We start from the raw sequence: 25,920 nt of genomic DNA on the forward strand, positions 1-25,920 counted from the left end.
CGAGCCAAGGAGAGCTCTAATTTTGACTGGTTAACGGAACATGCTTTAAATTATGTATTCTTGAAATGCTTCCCATCTTTGAAGGCATGATCCCAGCATATAGTACGAAAAAGTCTGGTCTACACACGTCTGCTACTGGTCGAAACGCCAAGGCAAAAAGAAATTATCAGTGCATCCGTTATATATGAACACAACCTTAAAATGTCCTAGCTCTTGTGACAATGTTTCCTCGACCGAGAGGGCGTATAGCCTCCTTGCCAGCGTCCTCAAGACTCCTGAGCGTTTGAACGATGGGTGCCAACTCATAGTAAGTAGATACCGGTCCGTATGCAGTGTTTTTTTGTAAACACTATGCCCTACAGTCCCATGATCCCCTCTGTACATCAGTACGTGCAGAAACGGAAGCTTTCTACAGCATAAGAATCGACGCACCATAAACTGCGAACATGTATATAAATGACCACACAAATCAAAGCAGTAGTGCAACTATTAATAATAACATCACTATTTCATTTTATCTTTTTACACTATTATTGATATACTAGGTGTATTCGTCGAAGGATGCTTCCGCAGTTGTATTCTACTCGTACACGTTTCGTGGACGAGTGCCACATACGTCATTAATTATTATTCCAAATTTTTATGCGAATCGTTGATGAGGGTGCTTCGAATCATGCAAGAAAGTACTTTCTAGAAGTTTTAAGTGTACGCATATTCTTTATGCGCATGTTTCACTGGCCTTTGAGTGTACTCGAGACAACATAATAACCTCTGAAAAAGTACAAAGCTTTTCTTTGAATCCCTTGCAATCGCCCTGTTAGCTGTAAGGATCGTAGACAGAAAAGAATTTCATAATGAGCCTCTATCGTAAATGAACTGCACTTTTTAATCTTTCTTCCCTGGCTTTGCGACCTTCAGTCCAAAAGCCAATAAAATTATTCGCATCCATTTTCTATAGAAAATGGATTACGTGGCTTTTGAGTGGGCTCCCACAACTCCTAAATATTTGAGACTGTAACACTTACTGGATCGTGCCTACTAACGTAAAACAGAATAAAGCTGTTTCACGTGGTTGCTAACTTTATAATTTGCTTGTTCACATTTTCAACAGCATCTTTGCGCCAAAAGGCTAAAACATGCAAGTTTGTCTAGATTTCGTAAACAAAAAACCTGAGCAGCCAAGTACCATGTAGTCAACGGTGCCTTGCCTCCGAAGGAATATGACTTTTCCAAACTGTGTCGGATTTCGCTAACGACTGCCCCTGTATAGTGTACATCATGTTCTGTTACAAGGCATGCACAAATCATTCGGGATTTGTTCTGTTACCAGAGGCATTCACTCCTGAGCAGCTCAATCAAAGTATGCTGGCAAGAGACGGGGAATGAAACAGTTGGACGCTTCACGTGACTGAATGTTGTCTGACCTCGCACTGTTCATCAGCGTGACAGTCGGTCATAGCATGGGCGAGACACGCTAAATCTGCGCGTTTGATAGTGACCAGATTTGGGGTGTCCAGTAGACAGGATATTGCATCGCTGAGGCGGCACTGTTTCTCATACCACCATGATCAGTATGTACTTCATCCGTCCAAAAAGTTCCGTGGCTGATATTATTCCTTTATATAAATTAGAGAATGAGGAAAGAAAGGAAAGGGATAGGGGCGAATAGCGAAGAGGTGCTCCGTCCGTCCAAAATGCTCCATGCTGATAGTATTCATCTACATGAAGTAGAAAATTGCGAAAGAGAGGGAAGGTATTAGGTAGGAATACGTTAAACTTTCAGCCACCCAGAGCATTGTGATAACGTAGTGGCGCAAGTTGAAAATACGTCCCGGACAGGGATTCGAACCCGGATTTACCGCTTCTAATAAAGCCTTTAAACGCTTCAGCCCTCTGGACACGGTCCCTGATCCACTCAAATTTCCAACTCACTGGACGCTGCAGAGTAGCGTCCTTCGTCCATTAACCCCTAGTCGCAAATATTATCGATTCCCGTTAAAATTCGGACGATATTAGTGCATCCCCACCGAAACAAACGTCAAGCAATCGTTGCACTGTCACAGAAATATGTATATACAGTATATTTCTCCTGGAGTATAAGCTTGTTGTGCAGTAACTAGGGTGGTGGCTTGAGCTAACGACTATAAACTACAGATGTGAATTCAGCCAGTCAGTTGTCAGCAAGCATTGTTAAGTACTGTACATGGTGGTACGGCTGTACGAACGTTCTGTAGGTTGTACTCAAAAGGGGGGTGGAGGGAGGGGAGACTACGCAGAAGCATTAAAAGCATTAAACAACCATCCTAACTTTTCTCTATTTTCTACTGATTCAGTCTGGAAACCTTTTGGACAGACGTGGTCTAAACAGGACGCCTCGGACGGGCCGAATTCAGTCGCCAAGCAACCTTGACAATGGCGGTATGGCTAACAGTCACATATCGGAAGATAAACTGTTACTGTGTCCCACTGTCCTTCACGTAGATGTACACTACTGTTTGCGAAATTTGCAACACCTAGAAGGGGACGTACGTTTACAATGAAATTTATCCCACACATTAAGGACATGAAACACACCAGTTATGGAAATTATAAATCTTAACGTATACTCCTAACAGTGAAAAATTCAGTAGGGCGTGAAACTGCCATATGCTGCAATCATAGCAGTTGTACATCGTGGCGTGGACTCAAAGAGGTCCTTGATGTGCTGCTGGGAAATAGTCACGCAGTTTGTAGCTGTGGCAAGAAATCGTTGACAGCAGTTGCAGGAGGACGAGAACAAACAAGCTGGCGACTGACCATATCTCAGATATGTTCGACGAGCAACATGACAGGCAAAACTGAAGGCCAAGGAAGCAGTTGTACCTGTCGTTCTTCGCAAAAGACTTGCACATTCCTTGCCACAGGTGACAGGGCATTGTTCTCCTGAAATATGGCAAATGGAGTTGACTGCAAGATGGACAGCAGCCTCAAATCTCTCTGCTGTTCAAATCGTTTGCAATGCATGGGAGGCTAGAATCACATCTTGTAGCCAGTGGTACTTCAAACCATCTTGGCCAGACTGTGTTCACCACGATACCATCCAACCATGCAAAGCCGTTACTGAAGGTTAAGCTGAAGCGGGACACGTCCATAAACGCTACATTCTGCCACTTAGCTCGGCCAATGAAGCCGTTCACGTGTCCACAGTTGTCTGAGGTGTTGGCAATCTTTGGTCAGTGGAAGCCGACACAATGGCATGCGTACCACCAGTCTAGTCCTCAGCAGACGACGACGAACTGTCGATGCAGGCATGTCCACACCAGCTGCAGTGCTCTAACCGCCGAGCCAACACTCTTGACGAACATGGTCTATCGGTTACGGCCACGCAGACAAGATGGCGGGCTTGCCGCGCTGTGGTCACTTGGAGTAACCCAGTCGCTGCGTACAGCCCTGTTTTATCCACTGGTTCCACACAAGCATCATTGACGTTGCAGCTGCCGTGTTTGAGCTTCATTTTCATGGTATGACAAACCCATATCTACATCTACCTCTACATCTACATTTATACTCCGCAAGCCACCCAACGGTGTGTGGCGGAGGGCACTTACGTGCCACTGTCATTACCTCCCTTACCTGTTGGAGTCGCGTATGGTTCGCGGGAAGAACGACTGCCGGAAAGCCTCCGTGCTCTCTCGAATCACTCTAATTTTACATTCTTCATCTCCTAGGGAGATATAAGTAGGGCGAAGCAATATATTCGATACCTCATCCAGAAACGCACCCTCTCGAAACCTCGACAGCAAGCTACACTGCGATGCAGAGCGCCTCTCTTGCAGAGTCTGCCACTTGAGTTTGCTAAACATCTCCGTAACGCTGTCGCGCTTACCAAATAACCCTGTGACGAAACGCGCCGCTCTTCTTTGGATCTTCTCGATCTCCTCTGTCAACCCGACCTGGTACAGATCCCACACTGATGAGAAATACTCAAGTATAGGTCGAAAGAGTGTTTTGTAAGGCACCTCCTTTGTTGATGGTCTACATTTTATGGGGACCTCCCAATGAATCTCAACCTGCCACCCACCTTACCAACAATTAATTTTATATGATCATTCCTGGACACCGATCATTTGGCCCCAATCTAAATCACTCACATGCTGATATTGCGTCTTTTGACATCGACGATGCAGACCAATACTTGCTTGCACGTTTCCAACTTTCTTTGAAGGTTCTGACCGGTCACTAGAAAGAGGGCGCAGCTGATAGGCCTACTGCACGTCATCTCTCTGCAGTCTTCATTGCTTATTATGGTTCTACTGTTATACACATTGTCCCATTTTAGAATGATTCGGACATGAGTCGTGGCGCACCAGTTCGATTTGCCTCTTTAGCAATTATCCTCCCTACCTCTACCATCATTTCATTATCATCATTATAATCATCATCGACTGAAAAGATTTGCAACTTGCCGGCCGAACTTTCCCAGGTGGGGACCATGAGTGCCATATGGCCATTTCCTTTCGTTTTAAATCTTTGGTTGCGGCCACTAAGCAGAAGCATTAAAAGCTGGTAGCGGATGGTCGACATGTTTCGCTCGGTGCTGGCCGCCATTCAGACAAGAGGGGATTGCAGTCCTTGAGACGGCACGAGCCCTGGTGCGCTCCTAGTGGTAGTTGGGCGCTCGCTACGGACTTGAGCGGCGAACGGGTGGAATACGGCTGTGATGCCGTGGTCTTTCGAAGCTCGTCGCAGCGAGAGGGCTCGCTGGCACAGGGCATAGTGGACGGAAACTTCTACTGGACATCTTGTGAGGAGCTATGGCTGATGTGAGGTAGCAGTGCGATGGCGACTTCACACCTGGAGCGTGAGCGTCCTGTGGATCCGGCTTGACTGGTCCGCGTGTTGCTTGCAGAGACTTCCTTTGTTAAATGGTGAGCTCTGATGTCCGCCAGCCTGCATTTTTTTCTTAGATAGGAAAAAATGGAGAGGTTCTAGGAACGTGTTGAGTGTAGTTATCCAGACTGTTATAAATTTTGTTCTGACGCTTGTGAAATACTGTGTGCTGAATGCGGGCACTTTGTTGACTGAGATAGTCACGTTGGTTAACTAATTACCTCCTTGTGTAAGACGCTGCTTGGAGTCGTTGATACATTTAAATGGTTGGTTCAAATATTTCAAATGGCTTTGATCACTATGGGACCTAACTTCTAAGGTCATCAGTCCTCTAGAACGTAGAACTATTTAAATCTAACTAGCCTAAGGACATTACACACATCCATGCCCGAGGCAGGATTCGAACCTGCGACCTTAGCGGTCGCGCGGTTACAAATTGTAGCGCCTAGAACCGCTCGGCCACACGGCTGGCTTAAATGGTTGTTTTGAGTCGGTTGCTTAATGAACATGGTAGTTTCTGAAGCACAGGTAATTATATTTTGTTAATTAATGGAAATCTTAATGGGTTACTTTTAAACCTTATGCGTTTATCTGTTCTGAGGCTCTGCTTCTATTTATTCCATGTGTTCTAGGCTACTTAATAATTGTGCTTTTAAATCCTAGAGCTTGTACTGATGGCTGACGAGCGTTATGCATGTCACGGCTTAGTGGTCTTTTGTAATTATTCCGTTACCTGATGCCAGTAGCTAAGGCCGCTAGATCTGGGCGTGATGCCTAAGTCTGTTGTTACTGTAATTCTGGAGACAATACACAGCCTTACTGACGTGACTGAATTCTTTAAGTGGCTCAGAAGGTAATTTATTTAACAGAATACTGTGAAAAGTTTTAATTGATTTTTAATTCTGTTAGTGTGTTGCAATTTTACTTTGCTGACTAATAAATGTTGTCACTGTAAGAGCAGTAATTTTCTGGATTTTAAAGTTAATTAAGTGTTTCAAGGTTTATACGAGAAGTTGCGATTGACTTTTCTTCAGTAGTTTTATTGTTTAAGTCCATTGTGGACGTGATCAATAAAGGTGTAATTAAGATCATGTCTATTCTCTGCGAAATTTTATCCGTAGCAAATATGCTTTAAGGTACTGTATGTTTATCAGCTAAACCAGCTCTTCGCCACTCCAGCACTCAGCTCCTGCCTATCGCGACATTACAAGGCCATTCCTTCGCGGTGTTACTACTTTCGCACACAGTAGTTAGATTACGCAGTATTTACTATGTAAAACCACTAAAACATGTTTTACTTTCCAAAGTAATACAGAAAAACTGTGCAGATACAAAACAGATACACCGCAAAAGCAACAATGTAAATTGTGTCACATATTAGTAGCGTCGTGATATAATCGTGTAGCTATCAAAGAAACCAAATGCTACGTCATCTTTAATGTCACAGAATGTACTTCAAATAAAGAATATCTTTTCAAGTAAACCAAAATGTTGCATTAAAATCTCATTAGCAGTATATGTTCTAAGTATGTAAGCCGTATATTAGTTATGTAATCGTGCAACTAACAAGCAAGAATGTACAAATAACAACACTGTGTCGTCTGTTCACTATAACAATGCATTCGTAATTTCTGTTTAAATAAGTTCTCTTGGTTCTTGACTGGATATTTTACTTCAAACATTGTTCCATGTTAACAGAATCTAAGTCTGAGAAAGCATATTAGTAATGTAAAGTGAAAAATTTCTTAGCAAAGGCTAAGTTACAAAGCAGATTATCTTTCAATAAATGGTTTTACATGTGAAATGTAGTGTAATCCTTTTCTGTTCCTAGTACTCAGATTTTCCACTTGAAAGCAATTCTAATGTTGTATACGTCGGTAAGGAATGCTAAAATTTTTCTGAAGGTTAGCGTCTGTGTTATTTTTCCCTGAGCCAGCCGGCGCATGTGGCTGCCTGCAGTGCGCGTCATTGTCTGGCTCTTTGTTGGCCATAATGGTTTTACATGTGAAATGTAGTGTAATCCTTTTCTCTTCCTAGTACTCAGAGTTTCCACTTGAAAGCAATTCTCATGTTGTATACGTCGGTAAGGAATGCTAAAATTTTTCTCAAGGTTAGCGTGTGTTTTATTTTTCTCTGAGCCAGCCGGCGCACGTGGCTGCCTGCAGTGCGCGTCATTGTCTGGCTCTTTGTTGGCGCGCGTCGTTATTGGGATTTGGAGACCTAACTTCTACAAATTCGCCTTGTCGCGAGGGCCCTGCCCTGTTTGAATCCCGCCAGTTCTGATGAAATTCAGGTCTTTCGTTACGATTACATCGTCTGTCGTCTACAAAGGAAATTCTCTCTATAATTAGGTGCTAGCAATAAACAATAGCTACACTAATTACACAAACTACAAGGAAAAATCAGAAGATTCCAGTGAGGTATCCTCGGCTAAGGGTCGACATATGAAACGTCCCCTTAGATAAATTAGTGAATTACTGTGCTGGTAAACCCCTTACATTATTTGATTTTCAAACAGCTGAGCAAAACTGAACGTACTTAGACGTTTCTCTCTTTACTTATTCTGATCATCACTAAACTGACACACAATATTTTTAGCGCAACGCAATCTGACTTTCAAAAATCCCTACGAAAGAATGGCCCTGACTAACAATAATCTATACCTTTCATGAATCACTTACCTCACAAAAATCTTCATTACTCGAACTGCTGCAATACAGCGAGCGCCAATACTGCCAACTAAATAAAAGATTCTAACTACTGAAGTCACTAACTACTGATAGGCATAGTTAGTAAATGAAAGATTTTGATAAAGAACAAACAATGTATTTACCTTAATAGTGTTGGCTCTGAGCACTATGGGACTTAAAATCTATGGTCATCAGTCCCCTAGAACTTAGAACTACTTAAACCTAACTAACCTAAGGACATCACACACATCCATGCCCGAAGCAGGATTCGAACCTGCGACCGTCTTAATAGTGTTCAAAAGTCATAATATATACATCAGTTCATGACATTCAGTCTTACAAATTTACTGTGTCCCATGGACACACGTCCAGATCATCCGCTCTCAAAACTCCGCCATCTCTCTCCCCACATCCACCACTGCTGGCGGCTCACCTCCAACTACGCAACGCTGTGCGCTGTTAACAGCCAACTGCCCAACACTACAATAGCGAATATTACAACAATGACAACCAGCCACAGACTACACGCGGCACATCCAGTGATTTTCATACAGAGCGCTACATGGCGTTACCAATATAAAACCTAAACAGCCTACTTACAAAATTCTTTGGGTCAGACCTTACAGATGTGTTGTGATAAAAATACTGATCTTCTCGAACACTACTGTGTAATTATTAAAGTGGATAGCACAGCTAAAATAACGGCGAAATGATGACACTTTGTTAGCAGAGGCAAGGCGGAAGTGACTCCGGTTAATTAACCCCTTTGGCTAAGTTGCGGTTCATCCGGAGCCCGTCTTGCCTCGCTCGCGTCAGTCTGAGCTAACGACGGGCGGATATCTTATCCCAGCCAGAAGCCCCGAGGCGGTCTGAAGAGTACACGCCGGAGTTGGAAGCCAGCAAGTGCCCCCACCCCACGCGTCCCCCAAATCTCGCCCACCAAGTGCGACCCACTAAACGGGCCGGAGCGCGGCTGTATTTGCAGATGCCGGAGATTACGTGTGACGCGCGCTGCCTCGCTATCGGCGCACGCCTTCCGCCAATCAAGCGTTATCTCGTTCTTTCCCAGTCGGCGTAATGCGTGCGCCCACACTGCTCGAGTACCCCCGTATATTAGTAGCGCGCGTTATCGTGTAATTCCGCACCCGAGCCGGATCGGCCGTCACTATTATCTGGGGGTAGCCAGGGCAATTAGTGCCTCGACAGCGTCCCTGGTTCCCGAACTTGATTAATTTTGGCTCGAAACAGGATTAAAGAAGGTCAGCGAACCCTCGACGATTCATATTTTACTGCGCCAACCGAACCTTTATTTGCGAAGCGAGTGTCGTTGCGCAGTTGCTGAGTCACTTTGTAAGCTTCCAGGAGATTTTTCTTTTATTTGCGTGAGTCCATGGCCCAAGGCGTAGTCTTTCTAATCAGAAGTATCTCGATAGCTATTACTATACATTAATATAGATACAGGGTGTTTCCGTAAGAACGTGCAAAAATGTAACAGGATATAGAGAATGCTCCAGTGAAAAATTTGATGAGGGAACGTGAGTCAGGGAAGCCAGCTTAAGGAGATATGAAAGTAAACTTGTCTACCACTTCGTCTAGCATTACTGTTTTTCATCTTATTTGCAACTAACATGCTTACAACTTTACATGTCCTGTGGTGTTTATTTACATGTACATTCTTTATTTCCTGCAAGGAAATGAGGGTGACGAGCCTGATTATTCTGTTTACCTTACTTGTCCATAACGTAGCTCTGTTGTATCGTATTTACATTGCCCCATGACAGAACATGGCAACGGCCTTGCCGCAGTGGATACACCGGTTCCCGTCCGATCACCGAAGTTAAGCGCTGTCGGGCGTGGCCTGCACTTGGATGGGTGACCATACGAGCCGCCATGCACTATTGCCATTTTTCGGGGTGCACTCAGCCTCGTGACTCCAATTGAGGAGCTGCTTGACCGAATAGTAACGGCTCCGGTCAAAGAAAACCATCATAACGACCGGGAGAGCTGTGTGCTGACCACACGGCCCTCCTATCCACACGGCGGTCGGATGGTCCCCATGGGCCACTTGTAGCCTGAAGACGGAGTACATGACAGAACGTGCTAAGAATCAACGACAGATCCATTCATTACTCAGTGCTATTCAGAGACGTGAAGTACTTTACGATAGGAGCAGTACTGGTACAGTTCTGCAGAACTCACTGACATGCACCTTGTGTATCCGGAATACGTTGCAATGCTCTCGCTGCTGAAAGGCTGTGTACAGAACCATTTCCTAACTAGTATCTTCCGCTACGACGAGTGTTTATTTCTCTCGTTCGACGAATGTGGGAGACCGGTTCATTGTAAGGAAGAAACGATGGACCTGGCAACATGAGGACCACTCGCACACCCGAGTTTGAAGAGGGGGTGCTGGAACGTATTGCAGCGGACCGCACTACAAATACTCTTCGTACTGCACGTTAAATGGGCGCTGCACATACTAACGTGTTCCGAGTCCTCCACGAACAACAATTACATCCATGTCATCCACAACGAAACCTAGCAATGCTTCTGACTGACTTTGCACGAAGAGTCTAATTGTGTCAGTGGTTGCTCCAACAATGGATTCATCGACCAGGTTTCCTACAAATTGTGCTGCCTACTGACGAGGCCTCATTTGATCTCAATGACAATTCGAATAGCAGGAATAGCCACGTGTGAGATGAGAAAAACCCTCACGCTATAGTAGAGTTTTACCATCAAGTACTTTTAGCTGTGAATGTCTGGACCGGCATTTTAAGTGACAATCTCATTAGGCCATATCTTCAACCTGGCCGGCTAAACACCTGTGCTTGAGGTTCGTGCAAAGACTTTTACCTGAGGTTTTGGAGAACGTACCCTGGGTGTTCGTGAAATGATGTGAATACTAGATGACGGCGCGCAGCCTCACTTCAGACTGGGTGTTCGCAGCCGTCTCTGTGATGTTTAACCTGGTCACTAGATTGGAAGGGGAGGTCCTATTCCATGGCCTGCAAGGTCACCTGACGCGAATACCCTTGATTGTTTCCTATTGGGATATCTAAAGTCACTTGTGTAGGAGACCCCAGTGGATACCCGACGATGGAATTAGTTGCCAGAATTGTAGCTGCCTGTGATGTGATTTGAAACACACCAGGAATGTTTGTCAGGGTACGTTAGAATCTTGTTCGTCGATGTCATGCTCGTATTGATGTTGATAGCCTTCGGTTTCAGCACTTTTTATAAGGTACAGAACAAACGTTAGGTTCCTTGAGTCAGTGATGGCATTTGCAGTTAACTGTAACTAATGTAAATAAGAAGGTACATAGTAATATGATTTTATCCCTATCATCTGCTTAAGCTGGCTTCTGCGAACCCAAGTTCCCTATCTCAAATTGTTCAGTAGAGCATCCTCTAAGTGTTGCTAAATTTTTGCACGTTCTTACGGAAACACCCCATATATCAAGCTTTCACTTTCAACATGACTTCAACAATGCTGGCCAAGAATTCAGTGAGGTGTCTGAATGTCTGTGAAGGAACGACAGTCAATTCTCCTTCAAAAGACGGCCGGCCGCTGTGACCGAGCGGTTCTAGGCTCTTCAGTCCGGAACCGCGCTACTGCTCGGTCGCAGGTTCGAATCCTGCCACGTGCATGGATGTGTGTGATGTCCTTAGTTTAGTTTGGTTTAAGTAATTCTAAGTGTAGGGGACTGATGACCTCAGATGTTAAGTCCCATAGTGCTTTGAGCCATTTGAACAATTTTTCAAAAGGTGAAACCAGAGGAACTAGTGATGTTGGACGCCGGACGTTGTGGCCGATTGGTTATAGGCGCTTCAGTCTGGAACCGCGCGACCGCTACGGACGCAGGTTCGAATCCTGCCTCGGGCATGGATGTGTGTGATTTCCTTAGGTAAGTTAGGTTTAAGTAGTTCTAAGTTCAAGGGGACTGATGACCTCAGATGTTAAGTCCAATAGTGCTGAGAGCCATTTGAACCATTTTGATGTTGAACGTTGGGGTTCTGGAGCGATGTCAGCTCATCCCAAAGACGCTTCACTGAGTTCTAGTCGGCATTCTGTGCATATCAGTCCATTGCAGGAACGCCATAATTTAAAAGATGCTGCTTTGTGACATGGTACAGTGTCATGCTGATTCAACCATTGTCTCTGAAATGTCCTTCCACTGTTTTCTTGTAACTTTTTTTCATATGCTTCCGCCTTTAGAGTTTTCGCAAGAACAGTAAGACGATCACACCTCAACTACGAAAAGCATCCCTCTGCCTTAACACGACCTCCTCACTGTTGCCACTACACACGATGGCAGCTAACGTTCTCCAGGCATTCGCCGTAGGTTTTAACGTGGTTCCTCACTACGAATCACTCGTTTCCAGGCATTCAGTGTCCACTTGCGTCGCTCTTTACGCCGCCTCATGCGTCGCTTACAAGGAGACCGTCAGGACTGTCCCTCACCGATGTGGGTATTATGGTGTGTAGGGCACGATTAAGACTACAACATAAGTAAGTTACGACTGCTGATATTTTTAAAAATATCGGGAATACGATATCATTATTGGCCCTCGACATATCGGAAAGATGCATCGATTTATCGATATCTTGACAGTGTGAAGTATCGACCTACCGATCAGAAAAAATACCAGCTGCACATTACAAATATACTTCCGGTTTTAGAGCTGTTTATTTAAGTATTGATTTATAATTAAATTCTGTACATCAACGAACCAGCAACCTACTTAACCCTCTTAGAGAAAGAACTGAAAGGGAAACGATGCACGTTCACGTTTGGCGACATCCACTTTGCTAACGATGGTAACTGCATGTACGTGGCAGAATGGAAGGTGTCTGAGGGTCTGTCGTTCGGTTTCGTCACATTTCGCAACTGTCCGGAAGATTTCATGTCGACTTCCTTGCTTTTCCATTTCTGCAAATGTCAGGGACCTAGCAGTTGTTATGTCAAAATTGCTTGGTGAAGTTAAAAGATGTAGTTTCTGTAGATGGCACCGAACGTCGATTACTCCAGAATTTCCCCTTACACCAATCTTGGCCATTTAGATTTTTGTTCAACATTTTCAGTAAAAGTTTTTGAAGAATACCGATGTGAAGAAATAGCACAGAAGTTACGTTAAAAATAATGTTCTTAGCGTAGCTGGTGAGCTATTTCTTCACATCCGTAATTTTGTTCCATTCACACCGCCACCGCCCCCGTGCAGTCGGACTTCTTTTGTTCCATCTCTACTTGCTTCACACAATCAAAGCGAAAAACTGGACGTCATGAAAGGTCACAAACTAGCAAGACTCCTTTACACAGCGCAAGTAAAATTATATTCTACTACAATTTCGAAAGAACAATTTACAATATTTACTGAAAATTGCGAAAAAATTGTAATATAAAATAAAAATATCGGCACTCGATATTGCTATCTCGATGGCGATATATCGAGATAGCGGATAGGAAATGCCGCTGATATACATCGACATCTTTCAGTACAAATATCTGTAAATAGATATTTTATCAGCAGCACTACGACCCGCTAGGTTAGCCGAGAGAGCTAATTCGCTGGTACCTGGACTCCGGTAGGCGCGCCGACCCCGGATCGAATCTGCCCGGCAGATTAAAGACGAGGGCCGGTGTGCCGGCCAGCCTGTATGTGGTTTTTAGACGGTTTTCCACATCCCACTAGGTGAATACTGGCCTGGTCTCCATATCCCGCCTCAGTTACACGACTCACAGACATTTGAAAACGTTCGCACCATTCCATGGCTTACACTAGAAACATACACATGGGGTACACTAATTCCATCCCAGGGGTATGGGATGGCGACAGGAAGGGCATCTGGCCACCCTCTGACGCTAGCATCACCACATCCATAGTACTCGTAACACGACCGACCCCACATTGAAGTGGGACAAAGGCCCAAAGGAAATGATGATTATCATCAGCCCTACTATAAATAGGAAGACGCAACTCTCAACCGTTTTCGAGAAAATCGAGTTCGAAAACTTTAGATTTCCTTATATACTGCGATGTTCGCTAATATGCAACGACTCCGCAGTCGAGCGAGTAAGTTTTTAATTTCATAAACGCACCATCTCCGGATCGAATCTTGCTGCCAGCACTACATCTTTTTGTGACTTACAGTAATATTCGGTGCCACGCATCAAAACGTGTGGTACGCTGCGAAGCTATTGTGATGATCGGGAACCGTTTATGATTGTAAATCAAGCTTCTTTGCTGCAATAAACACACTGGAAAAAACCACGGACATGCGAAAAAGCGGCGTTCATTACACCTGCCGTATGTTGCGATAATTATTGTTTTCCATATTTATACCATCAGTGTCACCCTGTGTGTCGCGATAGTTATTGTTTTCCATGTTTCTACGATCAGTACCATCCTGCTTCGAGTAGTGTTGCGTAGGTTACGTGTTATACTTGCCACAAATGTAGATAGAGCAATGCGAATAAAATGACTACACTGATTTGACTAAATGTTTTCGTTTATCCTAATTTACAAAAAAATACTTTTTCCTTTCTTCATATTAAAGATTTTGAAAAAAGTGAATGAATGATTAGAGACTTCTACTTTTCGTGTTCACAATAAACGTGTTGCTAGAATTATGTAGGACTGAAAAATGAGCTACCGGCGGCGACATTCGAACCACAGACCTTACGCATATAAAGAGCTAAGTGCTTACTCGCTCCGCTGCGGATCCCGTGAACACTAGCGGCCCCACAAAGCGTACAGCAAAAGCACGCCGATAATATTGAAACTCGATTTTCTCAAAAACGGTTGGAAGTTGCATCTTCCTGCTTACATATTTTCAAGTCCTAATAGGGCCCTACACGCCCCACCAACATGAATCACGTCGATGGTAAGTTCGTACTGTCTCCTCGTTAGCACTGACTACAGAACTTTGTGGTTCTTGAGGAAATACTCGACCATTGTACCCCATTCTGTGTAACTGTCTACATATATTGTGCTAGATGGACTGCTAGTACCACTTCGGGACTCAAGGGTGGCTCCTTCTGCTGATTTCATGAATTTTTCATTTTTTATTTTATTTTATTTATTTATCTATTTTCATTCAACCTCTGCAATGTCCGATTGTCCCTGTCTGTCAGTACAGGAGGTCTGCCTGAACTTGGTTTAGTTTCTTCACTTTTCCATTCCACAATCGCTTGGGCAGCTTTAGAAGTATTGAAATGTCATCCAGCGACTAGTTCACGTTCTAAGTCACTGTGTACCCTTACCAACCACTCCTGGGGGTATTGATTCTCTACTGACAATGCAGATTCACCAACTCCTTTAATACTGGCGTCTCTCCTCTAGTGACATTTATTGGTCAGATCCGCATTAGTTACAGGCGTCTGCATATTAGTAATCAGGTAGCGTATTTCTTTGTCTACGGTTTCGTCTCTTAATTCAAATGGCTCTGAGCGCTATGGGACTTAAATTCTGAGGTCATCAGTCCCCTAAAACTTAGAACTACTTAAACCTCACTAACCTAAGGGCATCACACACATCCATGACCGAGGCAGGATTCGAACCTGCGACCTTAGCGATCACGCGGTTCCAGACTGTAGCGCCTAGAACCGCTCGGCCACCACGGCCGGCGTTTCGTCTCTTAATGGTGGAGACATCATTAGAGGTATAAATATTCGCACTGCAGATTCAAACCAAAAAATGCTCATCAAGCGGAACGGTTCACACATATACACGCAGTATTCGAGCGGGACATCATTAGACAGCTGCATAATGTCACGGAGTCGCGACGACCTGTGTTAAGGAGCGTAAGGAAAAGAAGAGCAGTTGTTGTCCGGGGCCGGCCGCTGTGGCCGAGCGGTTCTAGGCGCTTCAATCGGGAACCGCGCTGCTGCTGCGATCTGAGATTCGAATCCTGCCTCGGGCATGGCTGTGTGTGATGTCCTTGTGTTAGTTAGGTTTAAGTAGTTCTAAGTCTAGGGGACGGATGACTACAGATGTTAATTCCCATAGTGCTTAGAGCCAATTGAATTGTTGTCCGAGAAATTCTGATGAAGCTGCAGAAGCAGGTCATGTACTTGGACCAGGGAAACAATGAAATTCGTTTCTCCAACTGCTATGGTTTTAAGAAGGTCAAATTATCACTATGCTAGTACGTATAGAGAGAGACGGTTGAAATTCAATAAAAGTGCACTCCCGGTGCCCGCAAGGTTTCCTTTGCGTGCTGTCTGCGTGATGAAAGATGGGAAGTAAACAAGGTGAATCACGAAACAGCTGTTGGTAGTGAATCACAACGCTCGTTCGTAATTTCCTATGCTTCGTAATACTGAACTCTGCTGGCATTTCGGTTCATTCGCGCCAGTTTTAACCTGTGCTGTTAGACCTCAACCTAACCTCAACCTCGAAAATCGTGACGTGTTCGGAAGAAAAGTCAAATATTTACGACAACATACATTATTGTACCGTTTCTGTTCGTTTGACTTGCAGAAATTTAAACTTCGCTTCCTCTTATTTTGTTGATGTTCTTCTTATCGCATTCCCGTTGGAGCTCGCTCCGCTTTTCGTTTCGGTCCACGCCATTTCTTCCGGTGACATACTTGCTTTGGTTAGGCATCTTCATCTTAGATTTGCCTTTATTGAGCCTAGCCACCGTAATTTGGGTTTTCCACGTTGTCTCTGACCTTCGACAACGAGATTATGGGCTGAGCTGATGACAGAGAAAATAACAAGCCAGCATGAGCTGTTCTAGCAAAAAGTTTACGTTTGACTACGCATATTTGCTTCTGGGATTTTACTTTTGACGGTGCCTTATGGTGTAGAAGCTTTAAGCATTTGATGGTGAGATAAGGTAGTTCCGAAACATGTTGTGCTAAAAATGTCATACGTATGACAACATTCTCAGAACCAAATAATGACATAGTTATATGATGACATCACAATAGATAGACTGAAGTAGGTGTTTTCGTATGATATGTCCATGCCAACGAAGTCTCCGTTCTTGCATCTTCCCACTGGTTGAAGCCACTCCAGGTGGTTGTATTGTTGATGTCGTTGAGCAGGAAAACGCCTAATAATCTTCTTAGTATCAGCATTTCCATGACATGTACTGAGTGTTCAGCACTTACAGCGGTGGGCCAGCACTCGTTATTATATAATGCAACTGGCCTCACCATCGTGCAGTATATCTTTAATCTTAGGAGAATAGACAATTTACGCTCTACTGTTACGTATCAGTCCTACTGCAGCCAAGGAAATCGTGGTATATTCGGGAAAAATGCAAATATTTGCGACAGTCAAGATAAAAGCACTGAGTGTTCTTCATTGACAACCGTATACTACCGCACGATTAGATTCAACGAACGATAAAGAACTGCCAACGATGTCACGCAATGGAAGAGCTGCTGACACCGCAAGTGCACTTTTGCTTTTAGGTTAAAGCACACTTCCAATGTTCGCGTCTGTTTGTGGTCTTGAATATCTGCTATAGTGCAAAAAAACTTTAACAGAAAAGAAGGATTAAAATTAGGTTAAAGCAAACATCGTTAACGGTACCTACTTCTAGCTCTGTTACATAGGTGTACGTTACTTATGCAGTGGTTTGATGAAGTCACGTCGCGGTAGTTGCGTGGATACGTATAAAGAATTCAGCTTGCTAAGCCTGTATTTATAGCGTATCATGATGTCAGCGTCAGGAGGTAGAAGTCAGGTACAGAAATATGGCTTGGACCTCGAAATAACGCTCATGAAAAAAAATCCTTAAGGATCGCAGATACCGGCAATGAAACTCTACGTCGCGTAATCGCGGAAGCACATCCTTGTTCCGGCCCCCAAGCCAGAGGCCGAAAGGCACACGCAATCCTGTACGTGACGTAACTGTACCTAGTCAGCCAACGAACTGGATAAACACTGCAGTAGCAAAACTCATGGGATAGCGATATGGGCGTATGCTGATGGCGGTAGTATCGCGTACTCAAGATATAAAAGGGCAGTGCACTGGCGGGGATGTCATTTATGCTCAAATGTTTCAAGTGGAAAGGTTTCCGATGCGCTTATGGACGCACCACGGGAATTAAGACTGAACCCTGATCGGTAGTTGGAGCCAGACGCAAGGGGTATTCAATTTTGGAAATTTTTGAGATCGGCAATGTGAAGAATGTGCCGAAAATACCAAATTCAAGGCATTACCTCTGCGGACAAAGCAGTGCCCGACGGCCTACACTTAAAGACATAAAGCAGGTGCGTTTGCTTAGAGATGCCAGCACCAACAGACAAGAATCACTGCGTGAGATAACCGCAGAAATCAATGTGGGACGTACGACGAAAGCTTCCGATAGGACAGTGCGGCGAAATTTGGAGACAGTGGTCTGTGGTAGCACACGACCGGCACGAGTGCCTTTTCTATCAGCACGACATGGCCTGCAGCGCCGCACCTGGGCTACTGACCATAATGTTTGGACTCCCAGACGACTGGAAAATCGTGGCCGAATTGTTTATCTTTGTATCTTATTTTACCTTGTCTGAAACAAGCAAATATTGAGTCTCTAGTATTGGTATCTGATTGTGTGCCCGTGTATAGTTTTATTATGCAGAAATAAGATGCACATGAACAGTGGAATCAGTGTACCTCAGAGATAAAACTTATGTTGACATAGAAAAGCCATTGTCCCAGTTTGTCAACAACTGCAACAGCTGCGGGCGGCGATTGCCGCCTGTAACATAATGGTTGTCATTTGTTCCTATATGCGTTCTTTCTTAGTGCGATGTGTTTCTTTTACGGCGTGTCTGCAGCAAAATGTGAAATTTCATAAGAACCTGATCAGACTGTTATGATCCTGTCAAGTCAATAGTGGAATTCATCGTGAACGTGTGAACGTACTCAGAAGTGTGTAGACTACCTCGTACGCTTCGAACCACACGAAAATGTGCTTACGATACAAATTGCTCATTCCAATAACAGTAGTACGAGCAAACCTGCGCGTCTTTCTGCGAGAGACATTTCAATGCTCAAATCTAAGAGAGGGACTTTGGTAATCCGAAGAATATTGTAAGACCAAAAACACACATATTTCAATTTTATGACTTGTTGCTGTATTTTACTCTGCTTAAAATAATTACGCTGTTTAAACCACAACTATTCTCTGATAACCTGACAATATTGCACAGCTATTTAGCCCTCAAATTGCAGATGTGAGACTTCAGTATGTTGGTCAATGCACAGTGAAACAGAACAAAATGCACATCCGACTAAAGCCACCTTTTCACATTCAACATCACTTCTGCATTCAAGCTGTCAAGTCCAAATGGCATACTAATTACATTTTAAGGGGATCCTATTGGTATGTCACTGTCACAACCTATCTTTTTCCAAGCTTAATGGAACATAGGCTTTTACTTTGGGGCGGAAAGTTAAGTGTATAACATGGAACGAAGTCTGATGATGAAATGACGATCGTACACTTTTGCTTGTCGGATTCCGCAGTGCACTCTTCCCATGAAGAGATTATATTGCCATCAAGAGGTGGATAATGTTTTATAGCTTTTGGTGGAAATATCCTGAGCGTAACATTCTTGTCTGGAAAACTTTCATCACAAGAAATCTTTCATCTAACAAAGTACGATCTTTATGGTATGACCAGGAGTGACGCCAGCAGATAACAGATGCGTTTTGCATACGAATGGATTATACCACTGCTTCTGAAATGATGGTTTATATTCTAAGCGCATTTTCTAGCAGTTGTGAGCATTCGAGATCACACACTTCCCGTGTCGCTATGGAACGGCACAGCCGTATCCTACCGGAACCACACTGCACTTATGCGTAACGATGAACCGACATCATCCCTCCACCCACTTCTATGCTCGACTGTCTGTCACTGGCTTGCTGTGAGTTAGCGGAAGGCATACTGGACGGAGACTGCTTCCAAGAAAGGAGAATGAACCGGGGAGAAAATTCTTACTTAACGCTCAGCAGTGGAAGGTATGTTGAAGAAAAGTCTAGATATGTCTACGTCTGAATCTAACTATGTACTCCCCAAGCTACCTTTTTATGTGTGGTGGAGGGTACTTTGTAAAGCAGTGTCACTTCCCCCTTTTCATGCATGTCCCGCAGAAAGAACGATTGCTGGTAAGGCTTCTTGTCGGCTAGAATCTCTCTGATTTTGTCTACATGGACTTCGCGTGTGGTATACGTGGGAGGAAGTAATGTATCTGTTGACTTTTCTAGGAGAGTACGCTCTCGGGATTTTAACAGCAGACCATACCGTAATGCAGAACGTCTCTCTTGCAGAGTCTGCCACTAGAGTTGACTGAACATTTCTGCGACGCTTTCACGCTTACTAAATGAACCTGTAACGAAACGTGCTGCTCTTCTTTGGATCTTCTGTATTTCCTTAACAATCTTATCTGGTATGGAGACCATACTGACGAGTACTATTAAATTATTGGTCGAAAGAGTGTTTTGTGAGCTACTCTCTCTGTTGATGGACTACATTTCCTGAGGATTCTTCCACTGAATATCAGTCTTGTGTCAAATCTTTATGTGATCCTTACACTTGGAATCTCAGCACATACATACTCCTAGATATGTTGTGGAGGTAACTACTTCCAGTGATTGTACATTAAATGTATTCTAAACTGCGAATAAGGACAGCTATCAGCTGTAGAATAGAATGACGACAGTGAAAATTTGTGCCCGACCGTGTCACAAACCCGGTTTTCCTCATTTATCGCGAGCGGTCGCCTTATCATTTGGTTATCCTTGCGCGACTCACGGCCAGACCAAAACTTCTTTACATCGTCACCCATGCGTCCATGACCTGTACTAGTACATCCATTACATATGTCCAAAGGATTTGCATCGTAATCGGAATAACACAGGCACTGCAATGTCGTATATTTCCAGTGATTGTTTTGCAGTCGTGCAATCAAGTAATAAAGAGTCTTTCTGGCTATATATTCGCAATACGTTACTTCTGCTTACTGACGGGCAGCTGTCAATCCCTGCACCAAGCACTTCATTTGTCTACAATCTTCTAGCCTTGCGACTTCTCTTTATACAACATCATCCGCGAAAAATCTCAAGGAACTTCCGAACGTTCTCTACTAGGTCATTTATACATATTGTGAAAATTAATTGTTCTATAAGACTTCCTTAGGGCACATTTGAAATTACTTTTTCGTCTAAAGACTTCTTTCAGTTCAGAATAACATGTGTATCCTGTATGCTCTAAACTCTTCAATCCACATCACACAGTTTGTATGATTTTTCGTGCGTTCGTATTTTGCTCATTAGGCGGCAGTGCAGAACAGTATCAAAAGCCTTCCGGAAGGCAATGAACGTGTCATCAACGTGGAAGCCTGTATCTACTGCTCTCGTGGTCTCGTGAACGAACAGACAGATTTTTGTTTTCGGAACCCATCTTGATTACTTCAGAGGAGAATTTCGGACTCCAGAAACGCCATGATACGCGAGCAGAACACGCGTTTTACTGGTATCATTTGTTAGCGTAGTAATCGAGGACAGTCGCAGAGGTGAGATGGGACTGTCTGCGTACATACCACCGCATTCTTTTCTCGTGGGTGGTGGTGGGAATCCGAATGCAGATATCTGTTGGTGTGCGTCGATTTCCTATACACCTGATGCTTTAGCTTGCCGCTAAATGTCAGTGTCAGAGGAATCGACCCGTTGTTATCTGTAGCGTGAACTCTGTGTTTTAGTCATCTAAGTATTTCTGGTTGTAGATGCACCCATATAAAACGTCGGTTGTATAGACGTTTTAGTGTTTTATAACGACGCGACCTAAGACCCAGAAAGATTTTATTTACATTGACACTGGACAGTGAAACCTACGAATTTTATGTTCTGTTATTATTTTTCAGCAAGCTAATTTTCTTAAGGAAAAATGGGCTTAGTCTTTCTTTGCTGCTGCCCTTGAATCCAAGCCCGCAGACTTTCGAGGGTATACGGGTCGGGCAAAACGTTTTTGAGTAGCTTGTAACTTTTTATAGTCTGGCCTTTTTTTTCCAGGTGTCTCAACATTTCTGACGTATTCAGTGGAAATCCTTTGACAACCATTTCAGTATTCTGTGAGGATATACATTTCCGTCTACAAGAAAATTAACAGCGGTTCTCCTATTTGCATAGACATGAAACAGGAGTTTTGTGGTGATCGGTTTCAGTTTATTGCAAATTGTGTTCAAATGTTACCCCTGCAGTAAGTCTAACGAATAAGCTTTACATGTGCCATGTCGTATCACAGCGTGAAACACGAAGGCTTGTTACGGCTCCTCTCGTGAAATAAAGTCCTAGTGGTTATATACTGTTAGAACAAGTGTCTGAATATGCTTGGAACCATTTGCCACTCGTTACGTGGAACCTGTGTCATTCCGCAGGTCTGTAGCATTTTTGCTGCCAACAGACAAAATCTGCAGATTCGGCGCCTAGTGAAATTTCTGTACCGTAAATTGTAATTGTACAAATGCTGAAGTATCCATTCTTGCAATGATTGTTGGTTGTCGAACAAAGCTGTTACAATTGGAATGATCTGCAGTGAGAAGCCACAAAACAATACCTGAAAAGTAAATGTCAGGATCATGACATTCTAAGTAGATGTGCTACGTCATATATGAGAATTATAACCAATTAAGGATCTAAACTATTCAAGAAAAACATAGCATAACTTCTCACTATAACTATACACTATATTACTACAAGCAGATCACTAAGAATCGCTATTACAGTATTTCTAAGTTCACTGGAACTCTTACTGGCAGGAGGCTGATTTCTTTCTCTGATCAACGCGTCATCAGGAAAGTTTTCCCTACTATCACGCCGGTGTGCTTGCATCGAACACCGCATGCTCAACGCACTCATAAGGAACCATTTCTCCTGGGATGTCTTAGGAGAGCACGGCACATTTTGATCACTTTCAAATAAAACATTTTCACGTGTGCTTAGCAATGCACAGCTGCACGTTTGTTTGCTAATCCTGTTCATTCTACAGAAATACACTGGATGTGATCTGCGTACTACAAAAAAAAAAAATCGACTATGCGGTATATTTTCCATGATAGTGGTTAATACCCTTATCACTCACAGCGTGTGCAGGGCTTACTGGCGACAGACTTGCCACATCGGAAGCAGCTCTGTCACTCGTTTCTTCACCAGCAACCACGATTTCAGGATTTGTTCAAATGGTTCAGATGGCTCTAAGCACTATGGGACTTAACATCTGAGGTCATCAGTTCCCTCGACTTAGAACTACTTAAACCTAACTAACCTAAGGACATCACACACAGCCATGCCCGCGGCAGGATTCGAACCTGTGAGCGTAGCAGCAGCGCTGTTCCGGACTGAAGTGCCTAGAACCGCTCGGCCACAGCGGCCGGTTCAGGATTTGTGTCATACGTCTTTTTCACTGATGAGACCATCCGTAACAGTCATCGGTGGGATATTACGCAGAACCCCCATGTATGGTGATAGCGAATCATCAGCGTTAGTGCAACCGGTATGTGAGGGTTGGGACAATTGGCGACCGTATTTTGGGGCCAGTCTTCTTTCCACGTCGCCTAACAGGCCGGAACTATCGGCGTTTCTTGCGGATGACTCTGTCTCCCCTGCTGGAAGAAGTGCCATTGATGATTCGAAGGGTTGTGTGGCTGCTACACGATGGTGCTTCACCGTTAACGGCCGGATGCACCTCAGTTGTGTCTTCCCTGGTCAGTGGATCGGACGAGGGGCTCAAGTTGTTCATTCACCGGATCTCAACCCGTGCGATTTCTAGTTATGGGGCTATCTTAAAGTGTCGTGTATGCAAAGCCCATTACAGATGTCGAGACACTGGAGCAGCATATTTATGTTGCCTTTGGCACTGTTCGGATGCAGCGAGGCCGATATGAACGTGTGAGACAGAACATACTACGGCGCGTACACGCATGCTTTGAGGCACATGGAAACCATTTTCAACACATACTGTAACTGTGGTTGCATGGTACAGTGCGCATTGGAACACAGAGCTCGTATTGAACCGCAGGCTCTGTAACACTGTATGACTGAATAAATAGTTTATAGTATTGGAAAGTGTTTTAGGGCGCACAACAGCGAGGTTATCAGCGGAGTACTGGAAACCATGCATTTCCGGACATAAGTTCATTAGACGTGTTTAGTTTCGTATCCTCCCATCGATAAGTCCCTAGAGTTTGTACATAGTGGAAAAAAATCACCTTGTATACGTTGATGTAAATATAGATGCGGACAGGGGTCGCAATACTTAATATGTGTGCCGAACAAAGCGGTATCGAAAATTTCCTTTAAGTTTTAACGCTCCAGTTGCTGCTTTTACTAACCGCACGAACTGCCATAGCTACTAAAGAGTTTTGCCAACGACGGTGGTCGGCTGACGAGCAGAGAAACATTGCGTGTGGCTTCTAGCAGCCCAGTAACGCGCGCAGCGTTCTGTTCGGACATTCAGCGGCCGGTCGCCGCTCATAAAACATGCTTTAACGACCAGCGGTTCTCCGCGCCAGCCAGCACGGCTAACTTTGCGTCGTTGTGTGCAGCGCGGTGGAGACGTCGAGTTCAGCGCCCGAACATTTTAATCGTTTCAGTCGTTAAACGACAATTAACATGCATTACGACGTAGACAATCATCGGAAAACGTGATATGCTAGTTAACTGTTCGCATTACTAGCGTCATTCAGCGCATACACGCACAAACTGTTACGCCGGCGGACGTGAACATTGTGGTCGAAATGCACGATGTTGTGCTTCTGTATTCCTGCTCTGTAACTGACTGTAAAACTCGTGGCAACAAGAACACTGGAATCGATTTATTTCTAACATCGACTGTGATGTTTACGGGAGACAGCAAATGGCTTATAAAATTTAAAAAACTTCAAACACAACATACAAATAGAAGGTACAAATAAACAGTATTGAAGACGAACAATGGGTAAACTTTTACAGAGTATTATGGTATGATGTTACAGCAGAAGAAACTGATGTTGAAACAACAGTTGACAAGATATTAGATGAAATACAGTCTGACGTAATAAAATCTGCCTTAACATCAATTAAGAACAGAAAATCCACATGTACGGTTGGTATTAATGCTGAATTGCTAAAATATGGATGAACAATGCTACACCTCCAACTGCTCCGTCTCTTAGACGAATGTTGGAAGAGCAAGAGTACCCCAAAGACTGGAAGATTACTAGGGTGGTATCATTTTTTTTCTTTTTTTTCATTTTTCTTTTTTTTAAGGACACAAAAGCCTCTGCAGTAACTAGAGAAGGATAGGTTTATTAGAGTCAGCGTACAAGATATGTATTAAAAATTAAAAACATAGCGGAAGTAGTACTGCATGAAGAACAAATGAGTTTTAGAAAACGACACTCTATACTAGATGCAGTTTCAATTATACAAAAACGCGGAGAGTACAGTAAAGAGAAGACACACATTGCTTTTCATGATTTTAAAAAGGCTTTTGACGACGTCAGTAGACAGGAAATTTGGAATGACGAATCGTGGATATCCGAAACATCTGATAAATGCGATGAAATGTTTGTATCAGAACACGACAGGTGCTCTAGATTTCAACGGGCTGCAGCACCTCCCCAACATCGTTTAACATTTACGTACCTGAAATAATGCGTATCTGGAAAACAGAATTTAAAAAATGTAGTAACATGTAACAGCTAAAGCCGTCCTTATGATATTTTTTATTATATGGCTACCTGTTTCAGTGCTTCAGTGCACCATATTCAGGCCTGTATGCATAAACAGTGGTGATAGCATCATGAAATTATAACCCATGCTGTACAAAGACATTAAAAATAGGATCAAGAACAATACTCTACGAGTGAATTAACAGTAATCATTTGATAAAACCAACAGATACAACAATCGTTACATACCTAAGGTATACCATAACGAATTTCCATTCTATACGTTGTGCAGTTATACTATTTATTAATAAATTCATAATTAAGAGTTCAGTCATATTTATTGGTCAGTTGGAAGATACAGTAAACTGCACAATCCTGAAATAGCCTACGAAACGAGAAAAATAACTGCGGAAAATGATAGATTTATGAAAGACAGTACAACTTAAAAAATAAGTAAACTAACTAAATACGCATCTCTGCGCAAATACCCCTCGCACAAGGACAGAATCACATCAAAGTTATAAAATTCTAAGCCTAAAACCGAACATAAGGCATATTTATATCATTTGTATAACAGGAATGTCGAACAACATGTAAAGAGACCACCTATGTAATGCTATACAGAGAATATAGAGAATTGAAGATAATGCTCAGGATGAACAACATCTACACATCTACCAGAAAGTAGCTCTTGCGTAAA

The 25,920-nt window shown here is 43.5% G+C and overlaps 1 pseudogene; it reads left to right on the forward strand.

The window, feature by feature from the left end:
* Positions 1 to 9,345: 9,345 nt before the first annotated feature.
* Positions 9,346 to 9,463, forward strand: LOC124597688 (annotated as a pseudogene).
* The last annotated feature ends 16,457 nt before the right edge of the window (positions 9,464 to 25,920 follow it).

This window comes from Schistocerca americana, chromosome 2, assembly GCF_021461395.2.
Source record: "Schistocerca americana isolate TAMUIC-IGC-003095 chromosome 2, iqSchAmer2.1, whole genome shotgun sequence".
Lineage (NCBI taxonomy): Eukaryota > Metazoa > Arthropoda > Insecta > Orthoptera > Acrididae > Schistocerca > Schistocerca americana.